The 19,806-nt window shown below is 46.5% G+C and overlaps 2 pseudogenes; one reads left to right on the top strand and one right to left on the bottom strand.

The window, feature by feature from the left end:
* The first annotated feature begins 1,880 nt into the window (after positions 1-1,880).
* LOC147962473 (BTB/POZ and MATH domain-containing protein 2-like) lies at positions 1,881-4,500 on the top strand (annotated as a pseudogene).
* Positions 4,501-15,996: 11,496 nt separating this feature from the next.
* Positions 15,997-19,322, bottom strand: LOC147962472 (uncharacterized; annotated as a pseudogene).
* Between the last annotated feature and the right edge of the window lie 484 nt (positions 19,323-19,806).

Raw genomic sequence — 19,806 nt, 5'->3', positions numbered from 1 at the left:
TCGTATTTAGGTAAAATTTTGACCATCTATATGACTAACAAAATAGGAAGCATATGTTACAAAATTAATACTAGTGGATTTGTATTCGACAGATGTTCTCCCGGAGTATAATATTTGGACATATGGTTCATCTTTTATAAGTTAAAAGTGAAAGTTGGGGCTGTATACCCCTTTATTTAACCATCCATTTTCTGCTTCAGGATCCATCCATAAATATTTTCTCAGTTTTGTTTCTCCATTCTCCAAAATAGAGCAGCGTATGGACATCAAACTTTGCCGGTCAACAACCTATTTGATGTTCATTGTGACACAAACAGTCAATTCTGTTGTGCAACATAAATACTTAACAGCAAAATCTCATTTCATAAATTTATATTAGGCCAAAAAAATCCAAACATGTTTTCCAACATTTTAGTTCAAAAGTGTTATCGACCTGTAAAGTTTGAAGTCAATAGGTTTTATCATTTGAGAGGAACAAACAAAATAAATTTGCCTATACTAAGTTACTACCTCCATCCAGGTTTATTAGTCCCCATCATATTTTGGAAGTTTGAACACATATTTGACTAGAAAAATGTTAATACATATCACAATAAATTATATTGTTAGATTCATATTTGAATGTAGTTTTCGATGATATTATTCTTGTTAAATATATTAATATTTTATTAGTTAAAGTTATGGTCAAAATATGACCCAAAATATGGTAGTAGTTGGATAGCGCATATCTTAAGGCAATAGTGGAGGGTATAGATAAGGAACACATGTAGTAAGCAATCCAAATATTTGAGAACAAAAAAAAGTGAGGGGTTCTGCGCCTGGTTTTAGAAAAGCCACTCTCTAGTCTAAATTTTGGTCAAAGTTTGACCCAAAATATGAGGGATGCTAATGAACTAAGGCGGTGGAAGTCACTTCTAGAAACTGGTGAGGATTTTGTCTATTTATGGGACATATCGCGGGAACCGCTGTAAATATATTAGCCAATTAATTCTGTGCGAACATTTATGTACAGATAAGTAGTCATTTATTGTATTAATTGTATTGGGATTGTTTTCAATCCTTTAAAACCCAACCACGCACATCAGCGGGAACACACTACCCAGATCGAGAAATACATATCTCTCTCGATATGTTGGCTACCTTGTGAGTACCATTGAACTCTTCCAATCTTCGAAAGCAAGGATTTTGCTTTGGATCTCTTTTACCATTGGTCGTCATTCCACTAAGCTATTCAATTCCAAGGTCCGTTATATTCAACCATAGCTGATACTAGATGTAGTAGTACTAGATAGGTAGATGCATGGTTCGTACATATCCATTTTTTTTATATGAGAAGTAGTAGACTAGAAGTACAGTACGCAAGAAGATCCATGGAGTTTTCACTGAAAATAAAAAGATGTCTGTAGTTTTACCAAATAAAAAAAAATGTGCGGCGCCATTCCGTAGGAATCGATCCTGCGGCGCCATCTAGTTTCTAGACATTAACCCAGAGGAACACTGTTTGTTTCCTCTGAGTTTATGGGAAGCAAAACATTGGGTTGGACATCCTTTTGGGGGAAAGTCTGTGATGCAACTCCTGTTTGCCATGTGCTGGTCCAGGAAACAGGCCTAGGTGAGTTTAGTGTATAAAATCGTGTCTGGGCAGAGTAGTGTATTGACGTCTCCTTCTACAATAATTGTGTCCCACCTTTGGATAGGTCCGGCTGGTTCACTGGTACATACATTTTTGTGTTCATGAAATTAGTACATATAGTTTTTTTTTGACCGTGTAATCAGTACATATAGTGACACAAGCACAATATATGATTCCATCTTATTTCTGTTACTGTAAAATAACGAAGCATATTGGGGTGCTAATGTGATCTTCTGTTGAATTGCACATGGAGTTCGGAACTACAGTCTCGACCTGCAATGCAACGTTGGTTCGCGGTAACCACATCTTCGTGGTTGATGACTACAGTGTCATCAAGGAAACTGATATGGGCAAATTCGTAAGGTCACATGCCTTCCAAGTTGGTGGCTATGACTGGTCAGTTAGATTCTACCCACAAGGAATCAATGATGGATGCCAAGACCACATCTCTATTGTTGGTGAGCTTATGAACGAAGATGTAGAAGTGAGGGCCATATTTTATTATCGATTGATCTCCCCAGGAGGACAGTGTACAGAGTGGAAACGGATGAGAGTGTTAAACTTATCTAGTGCAGAGGGCAAATGTAGGATGGGAGGGTGGGAGAAGGTCATGGAGAAAACATTACTTGAAGCAGAGTATGTGAAATTTGACCACTTCTCAATCGAGTTTTCAGTCAGTGTTATAAAAGATCCAGTGGTGACTTCCAGTGACTTACTACTTTCACCCCAAGTGAAGCTGCCGCCATCACAACTATCAGCTGATTTCGCAAATATTCTAGAGTCAAAAGAAGGGGCGGACGTGACCTTCTGCGTCCAAGATGAGGCATTTCTTGCACACAGGGTAGTGCTTGCTGCGTGGTCCCCGGTGTTTAGGGCGCAGCTCTGTGGCCCAATGATGGAGAAAGAAGGGTGATCTCTAATCGTCGAAGATATGTTACCTGACATTTTTAGGACACTTCTACATTTTATCTACACGGACTGCTTGGTGCTTCCTTTCAATGATTTCGATCAAGAGGACAGAAGGGAGATTGTACGGCACATACTTGTGGCTGCCGATCGCTACCGCATTGAAAGGCTGATGCTCATATGTGAGGCTGCTCTTTGCAGGACTCTTGATACACAGACAGTGGCAACTACATATGCGCTAGCTGATCAACATCAGTGTAATGATCTTAAACAGGCATGCCTCAAATTTATGGCATCTCCAACAATATTTGGTAAAGTGTTGGCAAGCGAAGACTATAACAACCTCAAGAGAAAGAGCCCTAGTACAGCATTAGAGATTTTTGAGAACGTTTATAAGTTCCCAAAGATCTAGTATGCAGGTCTAGTTCATCCTAGTCTTGCGACTGATAGATCGCACCTTTCCATTGCTTTTCCAGTGGTTTTCTTAGTCATATGTTATGTTCACCATTTGTCTCGAATTTGACTTACTTTATTTCAAGAAATAAAGAATTAATTCATGTTATGCATGTTAGATAATCTTGTTAAAGATGGTTTATTAGTGTTAGCTAAGTTAATTAGCGATTAGGTATTGAAGTACTACGTACTAGTTGGTCTAGTTTCTGTAGTACATGTATGGCTTGGAGTAGTAGTCTGATTGGGATTAGTTAGCCGTGTCCTAGTAGTATATTGTCTACGTGAGTCAAGGTGTAATACAAGTCCGTTTAGGACTTGTACGTGTGGCCGTGTGCGTTGGGCTGTGTATATATATACATATGCCTTGCGTGAGTTGTACCGACAAAGAAAACAGAAAATCAATAAATAAAAAAGAAAGGCACGGCATGTGCCTTTGGCGAAAGTTTTCGCGTGTGCTTGTGTTCGTCTGTGATTTGATGTAATCGATCCTGTGGTCGAATTCCAACAATGCAAGTGCATATGATTTCTTACTTTACAATGCACTGCAAGACTGACATGTGGATAAAGTAACACGACACCATTATCTTCCCTTTTTCCAGAAACAAAGATTTAGGCACATGTAGAATATGAAATGATTTACACACTACACGTACCTTAATATTCATATAACTGATACTAGGTAATTGCACGTGCGTTGTTACAGGGTATATTGTATGTAGCCATTGTGATTTACTTGTTGGCGACGTATCAAGTTAAAACTGAAGATCAGAGAAAATCTGAATTTCATTGATATATACAGCCAAACATTGAACTATCACGAGTTTCCATGAGCCACAAAAGACAATTAATACTACAGTTTCCACCTATGCACCCAGAACTCACGGAAGCAACAAACTTGCAAGCCATATAATATTGTTAAATCGAAAAATATAATACCATCCTAGGAGAGGGGAGGTAATACTCCTGGGTGAGCAGCTCGGTCTTGTCCTGACAATTATGTGATGACACTGCTTACACGATAGCGAGACACTAGATAAGGCGAGGAAACGGGATTCTCTAAATGTCTCGCTGGGCTGCCAACGCCTGCACATCTCTCATAATATTTCTGACAACTTTTGAGGTACTGATGATTGCACAAATGACATGTCAATTAAAGTTGCTTCTACACTCTGACAACAGAAATCCAAACCAATCCCGCAATATCAACTTTCCCATTAGCTAATTACAGTGCAAACCAAAATACAACTTCTGACCAATTACAGTGCAAAACAAGCCAAACCTGCAGGGGCAGTATGACGCTGACGAGCGCACCATTCCGAGAAGTCTCGCACCGGCACAACCGGGGAACGAGAAGGGTGAGTCCTGGAGGTGGAACTCACAGCTGGCTGTGCTGCACCATTTGCCGTTTGAGCGGGTGGAACTCGGATCCGCAGCCTTCGCCAGCAACAGCAGCAGGTGGACGATAAGCCGTGGATTTCGTGGGCGAGTCCGTTATATCCTCAAGATAACGGCCTTAGGACAACTGATGACTCAGCCTTTACACTTTCTAGTAGTTTTTTTTCTAAAAGGGATGACCCGCGGTCTCTGTATTTGGACGGTGCATGCATTTATGTTATTAATTATTCACAAAGACTTTATAAAATAATACATCAGTACATCTGAAGCCATAATATTTACAACAATTTGTCGCTACTCCTATCCACTTGAAGAAGAGGTGTTGATAGTCCTAGCTGAATATCAAACAGACCTTGCATCAAAGCCTAACATCTAAAGCCGGAGACCCCAACCAAGCCGCATTACCGGATCTGGGAACACACTGGTTTGGCGCACTCTCACATGCCGCCGCGCCGTCTTCCACTTATGCATTGTCGGAGCAGGTACTGACGCATGGACCTTGCTAGGCCTGTCGTTGACGTCACCACAGCGCGAGACAACGCCACCTCCCTACGCGTGTCCATCCATCATCACGCATTCGTCGCCGAGAACCGGCCGCGCCATGCCGCCTAGACTCCACGTTGTCGATGTGTCATACGGAATGCCGCTCCACTGCTGAAACCATCCACTAGTCCTTACGGCCAATGCACGCCTCCAAGAATGACGTCCCCACGGACAGAACGACACCTGAGTACCACCATCATCTGAGCGACTAATCAAAGGTTTTCCCCGGTGGTAGCGAAAGGAGGTGGGAACTTCACCTCGGTGATCCCTCCAAGAAGGAAACCGCCAAGGGTGTCACCATCACCGGCTCCGGCCACTAGCCGTAGACAAGGTTTTCACCCGGATCTTGTCCCACGAGCATCCATCTGACATCATGTGCACTGGCCAGACCACCGTCAAAGCCCCAAATCTGGCCTCCCAGATCCGGCGACCACCCGTAGCAGCACTGCCACTGTGGGAGCCCTGGCACACCGGTCACCGCCCATGTTTGCCACCACTAGAGTTCTGGGGAGGGCTGCCTCCCAGGTTTTAAATCTACGCCGATACGGTTGATATATGGGCCCATACATCACTTTTGGGGCTCCACCAATATAAACATAACATATCATTTCGTAAATATCATTATCAAACATATCATCCGATATGGACTGAAATATCGACCGATATGGCCGATATGTAGTCTGATATGTCCACTGATATAGAACGATACATAGATGACAACAATTCTTTATTAGAGAGTACTGAAATAAGATTATGCTTTACAACTTCATTATATATTATCAAAGTCATTCACAATGTTTCGTACAAATGCGCGCGCGCGCGCGCACACACACACACACACACACACATATATATATATATATGGGTCGCGCTATTCGTCGCCCTGGGTGAGGAATAGTTATTCTTCACCCCCTCTCTATTTTAACGTCAATGCACCGTATTTTTAGGTTTCATAAATTTTGTCCTATTCCATACGTAAAAACAGAACGTAAGAAAATATATACTCGCCGTTAAAAATATTTTATGTTATGTAAAGTTACGAACGTAAAAACATACATAAAAATGCGATATTTTTGGTCTTGTAACCTATTTTTTTGTTTTCTTATACCAAATTTTATGTAGTGAATCAATGGTTGTGTTTGTTTGGGCTTCAGTTTCAACAGTTTCAGCTGTGGACTTGTTGTGCTGGCAAAACTGCTGTGTTGAGAAAACAACTGTAGTGAAGATTAGCTGTTTGGCAACGCAGCCGCGGAAACGACTTTGAGCTGATGAAAAGCCCGAAATGCCCTTAGAGTAGTGAGGTCATAGTGTAACTTGTTGATTCAGTGTTAATAGATTGTTTAAATGGTATTTTGACTGACAGAGAATGATTTGTTCTATGGTAATGCATAAAATCTTTCATAATAATAATTTTCTCACTTTCTTGCTCATATATACATAGAATAATAGTGAGCAAAAGAATTATGTTGTCACATGCTAGTCCATGCAAGTCAAAGTTGCCCGTACAAGACAAAAGATAGTTCATATAACTAATAATCCATACAAAAGAGAGCTAAAGGATTAGACCGTACATATAATTAGATGTCCGTACAAATCTGGCTGAACCAGAGCTCTCGCAGGGGAATAGGACGGATGGCAATTTGGTTGTAAATTTGGACAAAGGACAGGGTTAGCGCTGGGAAAACTGCCTATTGCGAGCAACTTCGCAGCGAAAGTACGCGGTGAGGTGCTTTGGGCTATACCACGTAAAACTGGCCGAAACTGATATGAGCTTTGCACACAAAACTGCTCTATTTTAGCTGTTTGGTACAGCTTTAGCTTTTTCTCATAGGAAACTGTCTACAAAAGCTGAAACAAACACGGTCAATATGAATGTAACTATTTGTATTCCAAACGTAATTTGTTTATGAAGCGATCGTAAGATTACCTCAGGGTCGCGCTATTCGTCACCCTGGGTGAGGAATAGTTATTCTTCACCCCCCTCTATTTTATCTGCAATGCATCATAATTTTACGTTCCCTAAGTTTTGTCTTATTTCCGATGTAAAAAGAGACAGTAAGAAAATATATAACCGTCGTAAAAAATAGTTTATATTATGTAAAATTACAACGTAAAAACATAGTGTAAAATACATATAAACTGTAAATTTTCTTGTCTTATGACCTACATTTTTATTTTATTTTTGCCAAATTTTACGTAGTGAATCAATAGGAATGTAAATATTTGAATTCCAAACGTAATTTAATTATGAAATGATCGTAAAATTACCTAGAATGAAGAATAACTTATTATGCACCCTGGGTGATGAATAGTATCACTATATATATATATATATATATATCATATTGTTTTTAATTGTAGAGTAAGGATGTTGTTGTGAATCTCTTCTTAATAGTTTCTCAACCAAAAAGTTAATAAACTAGGAATCTAAAAGTGTTATGTTAAAGCATTGACATCATACATTTTGTTGCACTAAAATTTAATGTTTGAACAAGAATAATGAAAAAAATAGACATGTTTTCTCTGATATATCTACATATCATCCGATATATCACCCAATATCCGGCATCCGATATGTCCAAGCCAAACCGATACGAACCCGATATTCAACATTTTGAAGCTTGGGTGGCACCCCACCAACGCCAAACCGCGAGAGTCGCCAGGGAAGGATCCCGCAAGTGCTCGTCAACGTCACTAATCCGATTTAATCCGAAGCCAAAGCAACCAGATCGCCGCCCTACTTCCTCCTTGTCTAGGGACATCACCACGCCATGCCACCGCAGGACGCCTGAGCTTCACGCGCCGCCACTTTCCAGGGCCGCGCCCCAGGATCCAGGTCCAGGCGACGCACGCACGCACCAACCCTGATCTGGCCAACGCGGACCTCCACAGCGCACTCTCCATACCGTCGCCACCGGCCCACCACCAGGCAACCATGTCGCCGCCCAAGACCGCTGTCCGAAGCACGCCGTCGCGCCACCATTGATCAGATCATGGCCGCGCCGTCTGAGCTCATATCTTTAGGATGCTACTAGAAAGTGTACAAACCCAGCACCTAAGCTCATATGATTATACCGTTCTACCTACAGTGTTGTTAAGTTGTCTAAGTCCATACCAACTTTTAATTGTCGACCGCCATGTTAAGTGCAAAATCTTATCTCATCTACCTACCTACCTCCCTCACATCAGCGTAGCAGCAGCAACAACATGAACATTGGAACGACAAATCTCTGATCAACAAGTCTCAAACATTTTTCAAACCCTCACCTGGCTTGGGAGCAGAGCTGCACCGTAATCATCGCCTGATGGTGGTTAGGGAGAGAGAGAATCTTCGTTCAAGTACGCCCCGAGCAACGTCCTCAACAAAATGCTCGAAAGAGGTGAGAGGAGGTGGCGGTGTGGCGACTGACCTGGAGGAGATGCGATGTCACAGCGAGAGGAGGGGGAGAGGAAGGAGAGGTCGTTGGACCATCGAGCGACTGTCCTCATGGCCGCGCGAAGCAGCCGCGTGGTGGCGGCATGAAGGACGTGGTGTGCGGCAGACGGCGGGGATCTCCGGCATGCAGATGGTGCCCCGACAGATCAGGGTGAAGCCTAGCTGTGTAAGCAGTGTCGACCGTGCTAAGGGAGGTGCGGCTGCGTCGGCTGGCGAGGGCGCGGTGAGTTTGGGTGGGTCGCAGCAAGAGGGAGGATGAGGCAGCGCTAGCTTTCGTTTGGGGTTGGGGGAGATCAACGAGCGTGTCTAGGTTTATTTCATATGCTTGTCGAGTTCGGAGCTAGGTAAAAAACCAGAAAAGACCACAACGCGCGGAGGCAGGGAGGGAGAGAGCGGACCGGTGGGCGAAGCCCAGGGTGGAATACGTTCCGTCGGTAGGAAACGGAACCTTTACACATTTCCCGTCGCCAGTTTGGAGTAGTATATGCCAGGGAGTACAAATACAACCAAGATGAGATATAAAGTAGGTTTGTTGTTGGTGAATGTGAACAATGATATATACAATAGTAATTCAATTGATTCTTTAAGACACTTATTTTGGGATGGAGGGAGTATTTAGCTAGACAACAAATAACAAATCAATATGATCACCTACAACTGGCGTACACATGATTTCCATAAAGCAGCTCGCGGAAACACCATATAAACAGCATCACATGGTGATCGCGATGCAATATAAATATATACACACAAGGCTTCCAACAAAATGATAGACGGTGCCGTACTAGTGTCTTGCTTATACAATAGGTTAGCCTTTTTATTAGATTCCAGTTGTAATATGTTTGAAGAAAAGTTCATGGGTGTAAAGTTATTGGCATTGTCCAATGCATTTAAAGTTTAATTATGATAATCTTCCACAAAGGGAACAGGTGCTCGTACTCCCTCCGTCCGGAAATACTTGTCATCAAGATAAATAAAAGGGGATGTATCGTGACGTATTTTAGTTCTAGATGCATCCCTTTTTATCCATTTTGATGACAGGTATTTTCGGACGGAGAGAGTATTTCCCAACCATACATATCTGAATCACAACGAGAAATAGTTTCAGCAATGGCCCCTCAATACTGACCAGCTTGGCGCGGCATATTTTGTAGTGGTGAAGGCTACATCGTCCGAATTATCGATCTTCGTGGTACATCCTTGCCCCGAGCAACGTGCTCAACAAAATGCTCGAAAGAGGTGAGAGGAGGTGGCGGCGTGGCGACTGACCTAGAGGAGATGCGATGTCACAGCGAGAGGAGGGGGAGAGGAAGGAGGGGGAGAGGAAGGAGAGGTCGTTGGGCCATCGAGCGACTGTCCTCATGGCCGCGCGAAGCAGCCGCGTGGTGGCGGCATGAAGGACGTGGTGTGCGGCAGACGGCGGGGATCTCCGGCATGCAGATGGTGCCCCGACAGATCAGGGTGAAGCCTAGCTGTGTAAGCAGTGTCGACCGTGCTAAGGGAGGTGCGGCTGCGTCGGCCGGCGATGGCGGGGTGAGTTCGGGTGGGTCGCAGCAAGAGGGAGGATGAGGCAGCGCTAGCTTCCGTTTGGGGTTGGGGGAGATCAACGAGCGTGTCTAGGTTTATTTCATATGCTTGTCGAGTTCGGAGCTAGGTAAAAAACCAGAAAAGACCACAACGCGCGGAGGCAGGGAGGGAGAGAGCGGACCGGTGGGCGAAGCCCAGGGTGGAATACGTTCCGTCGGTAGGAAACGGAACCTTTACACATTTCCCGTCGCCAGTTTGGAGTAGTATATGCCAGGGAGTACAAATACAACCAAGATGAGATATAAAGTAGGTTTGTTGTTGGTGAATGTGAACAATGATATATACAATAGTAATTCAATTGATTCTTTAAGACACTTATTTTGGGATGGAGGGAGTATTTAGCTAGACAACAAATAACAAATCAATATGATCACCTACAACTGGCGTACACATGATTTCCATAAAGCAGCTCGCGGAAACACCATATAAACAGCATCACATGGTGATCGCGATGCAATATAAATATATACACACAAGGCTTCCAACAAAATGATAGACGGTGCCGTACTAGTGTCTTGCTTATACAATAGGTTAGCCTTTTTATTAGATTCCAGTTGTAATATGTTTGAAGAAAAGTTCATGGGTGTAAAGTTATTGGCATTGTCCAATGCATTTAAAGTTTAATTATGATAATCTTCCACAAAGGGAACAGGTGCTCGTACTCCCTCCGTCCGGAAATACTTGTCATCAAGATAAATAAAAGGGGATGTATCGTGACGTATTTTAGTTCTAGATGCATCCCTTTTTATCCATTTTGATGACAGGTATTTTCGGACGGAGAGAGTATTTCCCAACCATACATATCTGAATCACAACGAGAAATAGTTTCAGCAATGGCCCCTCAATACTGACCAGCTTGGCGCGGCATATTTTGTAGTGGTGAAGGCTACATCGTCCGAATTATCGATCTTCGTGGTACATCCTTGCCCCGAGCAACGTGCTCAACAAAATGCTCGAAAGAGGTGAGAGGAGGTGGCGGCGTGGCGACTGACCTAGAGGAGATGCGATGTCACAGCGAGAGGAGGGGGAGAGGAAGGAGGGGGAGAGGAAGGAGAGGTCGTTGGGCCATCGAGCGACTGTCCTCATGGCCGCGCGAAGCAGCCGCGTGGTGGTGGCATGAAGGACGTGGTGTGCGGCAGACGGCGGGGATCTCCGGCATGCAGATGGTGCCCCGACAGATCAGGGTGAAGCCTAGCTGTGTAAGCAGTGTCGACCGTGCTAAGGGAGGTGCGGCTGCGTCGGCCGGCGATGGCGGGGTGAGTTCGGGTGGGTCGCAGCAAGAGGGAGGATGAGGCAGCGCTAGCTTCCGTTTGGGGTTGGGGGAGATCAACGAGCGTGTCTAGGTTTATTTCATATGCTTGTCGAGTTCGGAGCTAGGTAAAAAACCAGAAAAGACCACAACGCGCGGAGGCGGGTAGGGAGAGAGCGGACCGGTGGACGAAGCCCGGGATGGAATACGTTCCATCGGTAGGAAACGGAACCTTTACACATTTTCCATCTCCAGTTTGGAGTAGTATATGCCAGGGAGTACAATACAACCAAGATGAGATATAAAGTAGGTTTGTTGTTGGTGAATGTGAACAATGATATATACAATAGTAATTCAATTGATTCTTTAAGACACTTATTTTGGAATGGAGGGAGTATTTAGCTAGACAACAAATAACAAATCAATATGATCACCTACAACTGGCATACACATGATTTCCATAAAGCAGCTTGCGGAAACACCATATAAACAGCATCACATGGTGATGGCGATGCGATATAAATATATACACACAAAGCTTCCAACAAAATGATAGACGGTGCCGTACTAGTGTCTTGCTTATACAATAGGCTAGCCTTTCTATTAGATTCCAGCTGTAAATGTTTGAAGAAAAGTTCATGGGTGTAAAGTTATTGGCATTCTCCAATGCATTTAAAGTTTAATTATGATAATCTTCCACAAAGGGAACAGGTGCTCGTAGGAGTATTTCCCAACCATACATATCTGGATCACAACTAGAAATAGTTTCAGCAATGGCCCCTCAATACTGACCAGCTTGGCGCGGCATATTTTGTAGTGGTGAAGGCGACATCATCCGAATTATCGATCTTCATGGTCCATCCTTGCCTTGGCATGGATGCCACGTCCAAGGCAAAGGAACTAGTAGCTTTTGTGTTCTATTTGTCGAAGTCTCTTGATCCAGTGGAATTTTCTTTTAGTGCCTAAGCTTATCTCTGCCTTGGTTCCTAGTTTTTTTTTTTGCCTTGGTTCCTAGTTTATTTTTTTATGTTTCACCCCTTTGTTCTCTTTCCATATTATTCTTATTCCTTTTGTAGAGCGATCTCAACAACTCATGCCACATTATTTTGTTCCAAGGTGATATCATTGCATAAATTTATTCATAAAAAGGGAAGTACAAAATACTCTACAAACTTGTGAAATATTGAGTGCGAAATAATAAAGTAATTATGTATATACACAAGTGTGACATATTAATATGGCATACCATTGCTAACAATAGTAGTGCATGTAGTGGAGAGTTTATTTATTTCAACAACCTTAGCTCTAACTAGATAAATAATCTAACAAAATTGCTTAAGTTGTAGGCTAGATTGCATTTAGGTTGATTGTATATGATAATCTCATCTCCTCAACCAGCTTTTGTTTGTCTTAAGGGTTGGCAACCAGTTGTTCTATTGTTGTGGATGTTTTCTGCAGTGGATTATTAAACAAGTTCCATGCAACAAATACAAAATTAAAACCTAATTCTTTGTCCCCAAAATTATAAATGAAATTATCAGTAATTAGTTAGGGTTGTGACGATGAACCTTACGATGTAATTCACCATCAGGTAGGCCCAACTAAAGGCCTGGGTAGGACCAAGCCCATGTAGGGTAAGGACCAAGTCAAGAACAACAACAGGGGTGGCATCCTAGTCGGAGTGTGGACACCAGTCTGGAAACAGTCGCCAGCCTGGGGGCACATGAGTCAAGACCCTCGTCGGTAGGTTTATCAATAGTAAGTTTCACATCAGGCCAATGGTTAGGAGCAATTAAGAAGGCATTACGCGTGGACGTTCCACTATGCATTAAACATAGGCGTTATAAGCTGCCTCCACTAGTTGTTTATATGTCAGTTACTATTTGCAATGGCAAGACACTGTCGGTTTTCAGTATGGCGTTACACAGAACATTTATGACAAGCTGTTGTAGCTTTAGTGTTGGTGCACTCTATATAAGCGGCCAAGAGCACCAGGCCAGGGGTTTGGAACAGGTTTACTCACACCTTACACAACAGAACAACACCATAGACATGAAGTAGGGTATTACGTCCACCGTAGAGGGCGTGACCTGTATTCATTCTAGTGTACTTCCGTTGGCATGGAGCATAGAGTAGTTTGGGCAACAAACATATTGAATGGCTAAGGTTGTCCAACTGAGCTGAAATTGGCATGTAAATGGTAGTAAAAACTTATGTGTCTACTCAGCCGACAAATTTAGTGTAGTATGGTTCAATAATTTACCAATTCTTGGGACTTAGTTCAGACCTTACATTCAGATACTTGATCTGCACTCCGTGTATAGGGATGCAACGTACATTAACCAAATTTATAGATTGTAATTCCTTGAATCTGGGCACTTCAGATAAACAGAAAACATCGGATTTAACTTCAAGTCAGCGTAATTATCCCCACACATGCAAACAAATCAAGAAAATAATAAGAATATTAATTACTTGATAGCAATAGGCCCAGTTGCTCCTTCCTGCAGCATACAAAGCCTTCATCAGACGGCTCAGACTGCCCTTTTCACTCAGGGGCTAAAATCACACTGCTCCTCCCGTGTGAACTGGGCTGAGAAGAACGTGCGAAGGGGCATCATCTAGACGGAAAAGACCCCGGCGCTGATGGGTCACGGCGTCGACAGGGAATCAATGGAAACGTGAATGGGGAGGCTTGGAGCGTGTGCTGCGTGGCCGATGGAAGACCCGCAACGGCAAAAGTAGAGGTGCGGGTTTGGCCGCTGCTGCCGCGCGGAGGCATGACCACAGAAAAACTTATCTGATACTTTTACCCGCATGCACCAGTTAATATTGTAGGCTTCTCAGGATGTGGTGACGGCTGCCGGCTTGCTAGATTCAATTGCTGTTGAGAAAGGGAACATGTAGCTGGTGGTTGAAATCCTATTTAGATGGATGCAGCATGGAAGTTTATGCGATGTGGAAACATCAGAGGAGACGCGCAGAGGAGGAAGATGAGAATCTTGCCGGGAGACGTTCGTGACTTTGTGGAGCCGAATCGGCCAAGTCATTTTTTTTACTGCAACGTAGATGTGTTTTTGGCAGCCCGTGTAAGAGTTTTTGTTTCTGTCAAAGCTTATGTGGGGCAGGGCAGCCCGTGCAAGAGTTTTTTTTTTTGCCAAAGCTTAAGTGGGACAGATAGCGTGGACTCTTGACCTATTTTATCCTACGGCTATGGTTAGCTAATGGAGAGATAGAGTAGAATAGTGGATTGATTATCTCACTCATTACACCACGGTACAGCAGGTTTACATAGAGGAGAAGCCCGGAGAGGTAGGCACGCAGGCCTGGGCTACGGTTGAGATCCTAGAAACTAGGGCTGGACGTGCCAGACTGTTACAACACAAGTATTACACAAGTATTCATGTTAACACCCCCCCTCAGCTGGTACGCCATTGGGTAGGACGTTCAAGCTGGATCGAAACTCTGTGAACACCAAGGATGGCAGCCCTTTAGTGAAGACGCCCGCGAATTGTGAGCTGGAGGGTACGTGAAGCACACGGGCCTCACCAAGGGCGACGCGGTCACGCACAAAATGTAGATCGATCTCAATATGTTTTGTGCGTTGATGCTGTACCGGATTGGAGGCAAGATATGACGCGCTGACGTTGTCACAGTAGATGAGAGTCGCGCGGGACGGTGGGCGGCGAAGCTCATGAAGCAACTGTCGGAGCCAGCAGGACTCGGCAACGCAGTTTGCCACACCGCGATATTCAGCCTCGGCGCTGGATCTGGAGACTGTAGACTGTCGCTTAGAGGACCAAGAAATCGAGTTCTGCCCGAGAAAGACGCAAAACCCTGAAGTAGACTTGCGTGTGTCCGGGCAACCGGCCCAGTCGGCATCGGTATAAGCAAGAAGATCCAAGGAGGAAGACCGATAGAACTGGATGCCATAGTGAGAAGTGCCGCGGAGGTACGTAGCGGAGAATGCGTTTGACTAAAAGCATGTGGGACTCCCGTGGTTCATGCATGAAGAGGAAAATTTGTTGGACGGCGTAGGAGATGTCCGGGCGAATGAGAGTGAGGTATTGAAGGGCACCGACAATGCTCCTGTAGGCAGTGGGATTGGTGAGTGGTGGACCAGCGCTAGCGGATAATTTGGATGTGGTGTCTGCGGGGGTGGATACGGGTTTGCAATTCAACATTTTGGCGCGATCGAGAAGCTCAAGCGTGTACTGTTGTTGGTTCAAGAACAAGCCGTCTCTGTTGGGTGTCACATTGATGCCAAGAAAATGGTGGAGATCACCCAAGTCAGTCATGGAGAACTCCCGCTTGAGGGAGTTGATGACGTAGGTGAGAGTGGTAGGCGTGCTAGCGGTCAAAATGATGTCGTCCACGTATACCAATAGGTAGGCAATGGATGAGCCATGAGTGAGAATGAACAGGGAGGAGTCACTTTTGGATGCATGAAAGCCAAGTGTGAGGAGGAAATTTTGAAAGCGATGAAACCACATACGGGGAGCTTGCTTAAGGCCATAGAGGGACTTACGAAGGAGGCAAACGTGATCCGGATGAGTGGGGTGTAGGAAGCCAGCCGGTTGGGCACAATACACAGTCTCCTTGAGATCTCCATGAAGAAATGCATTTTTCACATCAAGTTGATGTATCGGCCAGGAGCTGGACACGGCGATGCTCAAGACCACTCGGATTGTGGCCGGTTTCACCACCGGGCTGAATGTTTCCCCGTAGTCCACACCCTCCTTTTGTGTGAACCCGCGAACGACCCATCGCGCCTTGTAACGAGCCAATGTACCATCAGTGTTGAACTTGTGGCGAAAGATCCACTTGCCTGACCACGTTGACACCTGCAGGTTTGGGAACCAAAGACCAAGTCGAGTTCTTCATTAGAGCATTAAATTCGTCACGCATTGCATGTAGCCAGTTGGGGTCTTTGAGGGCGGAGCGGTATGTGGAAGGAATGGGTGATATGGGAGAGGATGTGGCATCGGCGAGGAATAAGCGCCGGGGTTGGCAGAAACCGGTTTTCGCTTGTGTTCGCATTTTATGGGAGTTGACAGGTGGTGCAACAGGCAGGCCATGAGGAGGGAGAGGAAGAGGCGTTGCATGGGCAGGCACGGAAAGCGAGGGAGATTTGGTGGGGCTCTGGGCGGGAGAAGCGGTAGTGGGCGCGGGATCCGGAGTGGATGCGGTGGCAGACGCGGCAGGGGAGCGATCCGAGGCGGATGGCGGGCCAGGCGCGGGATCCGGAGTTGATGGGGGGTGGGAGCCACGCGGGGGAGACCGAGGCAGGTGGGACTGGCCGTTGGACGGGGGACGCGTGGTGGTGGGGGCGGAGCGGTCGGGTGGTTGGGTTGGCGGGATTGGTGGAGACCGAATCCGGCCGGGTTGGTCAGGTGGGTGGGGTCCGTCCGAGGTAGGTGGATCGTTGGGATCGGGAAAAGGGCGGATCTGCAAGGGGATTCGACCAGGATTTGCTGTGGCGGGGGAGGGGAGGTCGCAGGTGGGGCTGGCTCGTATGGAAAAGTGGACTCGTCAAAAATAACGTGACGAGACACAATAACACGGCGAGACGAGAGGTCGTAGCATCGATAGCCTTTATGCTCGAGGGGGTAACCGAGAAAAATGCACCGTGTAGAGCGGGGAGCAAGCTTGTGGGGGGCCGTGGCGTATAGGCTAGGGAAGCAAAGGCAACCGAAGACGCGTAAATGATCATAGGTCGGGTGTACGCCATGGAGGAGAAAGTATGGGGTGGAGTGGTGAACGGCACGAGATGGTCGACGATTGAGGAGGTATGTGGCGGTGTGGAGTGCTTCAACCCAAAATGGGGGTGGCAAGCTGGCTTGGATGAGAAGGGTACGAACAATGTCGTTAGTGGTGCAGAGAAGTCGCTCGGCCTTACCATTTTGTGGAGAGGTGTGTGGGCAGGAAAAACGATACACAATGCCATTTGTGGAGAAGGAGCGAAGAGAGGAGTTGATGAATTCGCCGCCGTTATCGCATTGGAGAGCTTTGATGATGACGTTGTATTGAGTTTTGACGTAAGTGAAGAAACGTCGGAGCGTAGTGGACGTGTCGGATTTGTTGCGTAGCGGAAAGGACCACGAAAAATGGGAGTAATCATCAAGTATGATCAAGTAATATTGGTAGCCAGAAAAACTCACGACGGGAGATGTCCACAAGTCACAATGGATTAACTCAAAAGGTGTATAAGTGCGACTAGTAGAAGTGGGAAAAGAAAGACGTGGTTGTCGCCCAAGTTGACATGCACTACATGGGGCGGAGGAGGGTTTATTACAAGGAACAAGAAAATCATGTGCTAACGAGCTAAGAGACTGAGCACTAGGGTGGCCGAGCCGACGATGCCACACATCACCAGAAGAAGCTTGGGCGGAGAAAGCAGCACGCCACGGCTTGTTATTGCTGATGAAAGGGTAGAGGTCGTCGGAGCTAGCGGAGATCATGATGACTTTCCTGATGCGAAGGTCCTTCACAAGAAAACCAAACGCGTAAAACTCTATAGAGCAAGAATTATCTTTGGTAAATTGGCGAACAGGGATAAGACTAGTGGTGACATGAGGGGAGAAAAGGATGTTGCGTAAATGAAAGTTATGTGGTGAGAGAGTAGTGGAGCCGATGGAGTGGATGGGCATGTGGGAGCCGTTGCCTACAACAATGCTTGACAAATTATGCTGTAAGGAAGAAGACGAGGTGGTGAGGTTACCAGAGTTGCCAGTCACGTGGTTGGAGGCGCCGCTGTCGAGGTACCACTCGTTAGGCGCGGCACCGTAGTTGGGGAAGCCTTGGGCGCTGTAGGCGGCGTTCAACATGGCGAGATGATCCCATGAGGGTTGGGGCGGTTGATATGGCGTCGGAGCAGCGTAGGGTTGGTACTGCATGGGGTAGGCCTGGGCATGGGAGCCAGGCCGGGGACCGAGGACGCCCGCGGCGTTGGGAGGGACCCAGCCTGGACGAGGCGGCGGCAGGGCCATCCCATAAGGAGCGAAGAAGCCCGTGTACGGAGAGAAGGGCAGACCGGCGCCGCGGCCCGAGTCGCCGCGGCCGCGTCCACGTCCACGGCCACGGCCGCGGCTGTGACCGCGCTCACCACGATCACCGCCATCAGGTTGACGCGAGTTGTAGCCGCGCCCGTTGGACTGGTCGTGGCCGCGGTCAGAAGAGCGCTCCTGGGGACGATCGCCACGATCACCGGAGCGAGAGCTGGAGCTGTTGGCCCCGGAGGAACCGCCCGGGGAAGCACCACTCCCATGGACGGCGAGAACAGTGGCACCCGCCTCGGCGGCGCGCTGGGCGAGGTTCTCCTCGGCGAATTTGACCCGCGAGAAGACCGTCTCGAACGGCGGCAGAGGGACGGTGTCACCCAAAACGACGCGGATGTTGTCGAGGCGTTGGTCGAGGCCGTGGAGAAACTGAGTGGTGAGGTCGACCTCGGTGACCGCGTGATCGATGTCGGCGAGGCCGGCGGTGAGCAACTTCATGCGGCGGGCGTACTCGTCCACCGAGAGATCCCCCTGTTTGAGGTTGCGGTACTGCCTGCTCAGCATCATGTACTGGGCAGCACGATTGGAGAGGAAGTAGTCGCGGATCCGCGTCCAGAGCGCGTGGGTGTTGGTGGCGCCGATCACATGGTCGACGAGAGTGTCCGCGAGGGTGGAATACATCCAGAGAACGACATGAGTGTCGAGTTCGAGGTACTAGGCGTCGGCGTTGGGGGGAGGGGGGGTGCTCGATGAGGTAAGTGACGCCGTAGCGGACGAGAACCATGAGGAAGAAAGTCTTCCACTTGTGGTAGTTGTGTTCGGCAGGATTGAGAAGAAATTTTATGTGGTTCGAGATGTGATCTTGGAAGATGGGGTGTTTGGCAGGGGGCGCCGGCGGCGGGGGCACAGAGGAGGAGAAAATGGGGCGAACTGTGATCCGGTGTGAGGGAAGGTACCGAAGAAGGAGGAGGGGAGAGTGCCGAAGACGAACGGAATCGAGGTGGCGGGGCCGGTGGCTGGAGTGGTGCCGGCAGCGGGGGCAGTCGAGGTGCCGGAGGTGGAGCTGGGGGAGGAGGCGAAGCTGGTTGCCGCGGAGGAGGAGGAGCCATGGGTGTCGTCCATGGCGAGAACCTGGTGTCTGATACCAAGTAGAATAATGGATTAATTATCTTACTCATTACACCACGGTACAGCAGGTTTACATAGAGGAGAAGCCCGGAGAGGTAGGCACGCAGGCCTGGGCTACGGTTGAGATCCTAGAAACTAGGGCTGGACGTGCGACTGTTACAACACAAGTATTACACAATTATTCATGTTAACAGATAGTACGAACAACTTGCTAAGTTCATGAGGATAAACGCGAAGCCCTGATTAGTGCTTCCAATTAGTATATATATATATAGGTAAAACTGTGTCTAGCATACCTTGCCACAGAACTAGTTAAGTTTTCCTAAACTTCTAACGGTTCAAAAGTTATCAAAAAATATGAAATAAATATGGGAGCATCTCTCTAATGTAATAAGATGATCCAACGGAGGGATTGTCAAAATATGCATCTATGTGTCCTCGACAAAAATAATAAGCATTTCAGCTCAATACGACATAA

The sequence above is a fragment of the Triticum urartu genome, chromosome 7A, assembly GCF_056163025.1.
Source record: "Triticum urartu cultivar PI428250 chromosome 7A, HENAU_Tu73, whole genome shotgun sequence".
Classification (NCBI taxonomy): domain Eukaryota; kingdom Viridiplantae; phylum Streptophyta; class Magnoliopsida; order Poales; family Poaceae; genus Triticum; species Triticum urartu.
Note: the sequence above shows the minus strand (reverse complement) of the source record. Positions and strands in the feature narration are given on the sequence as shown.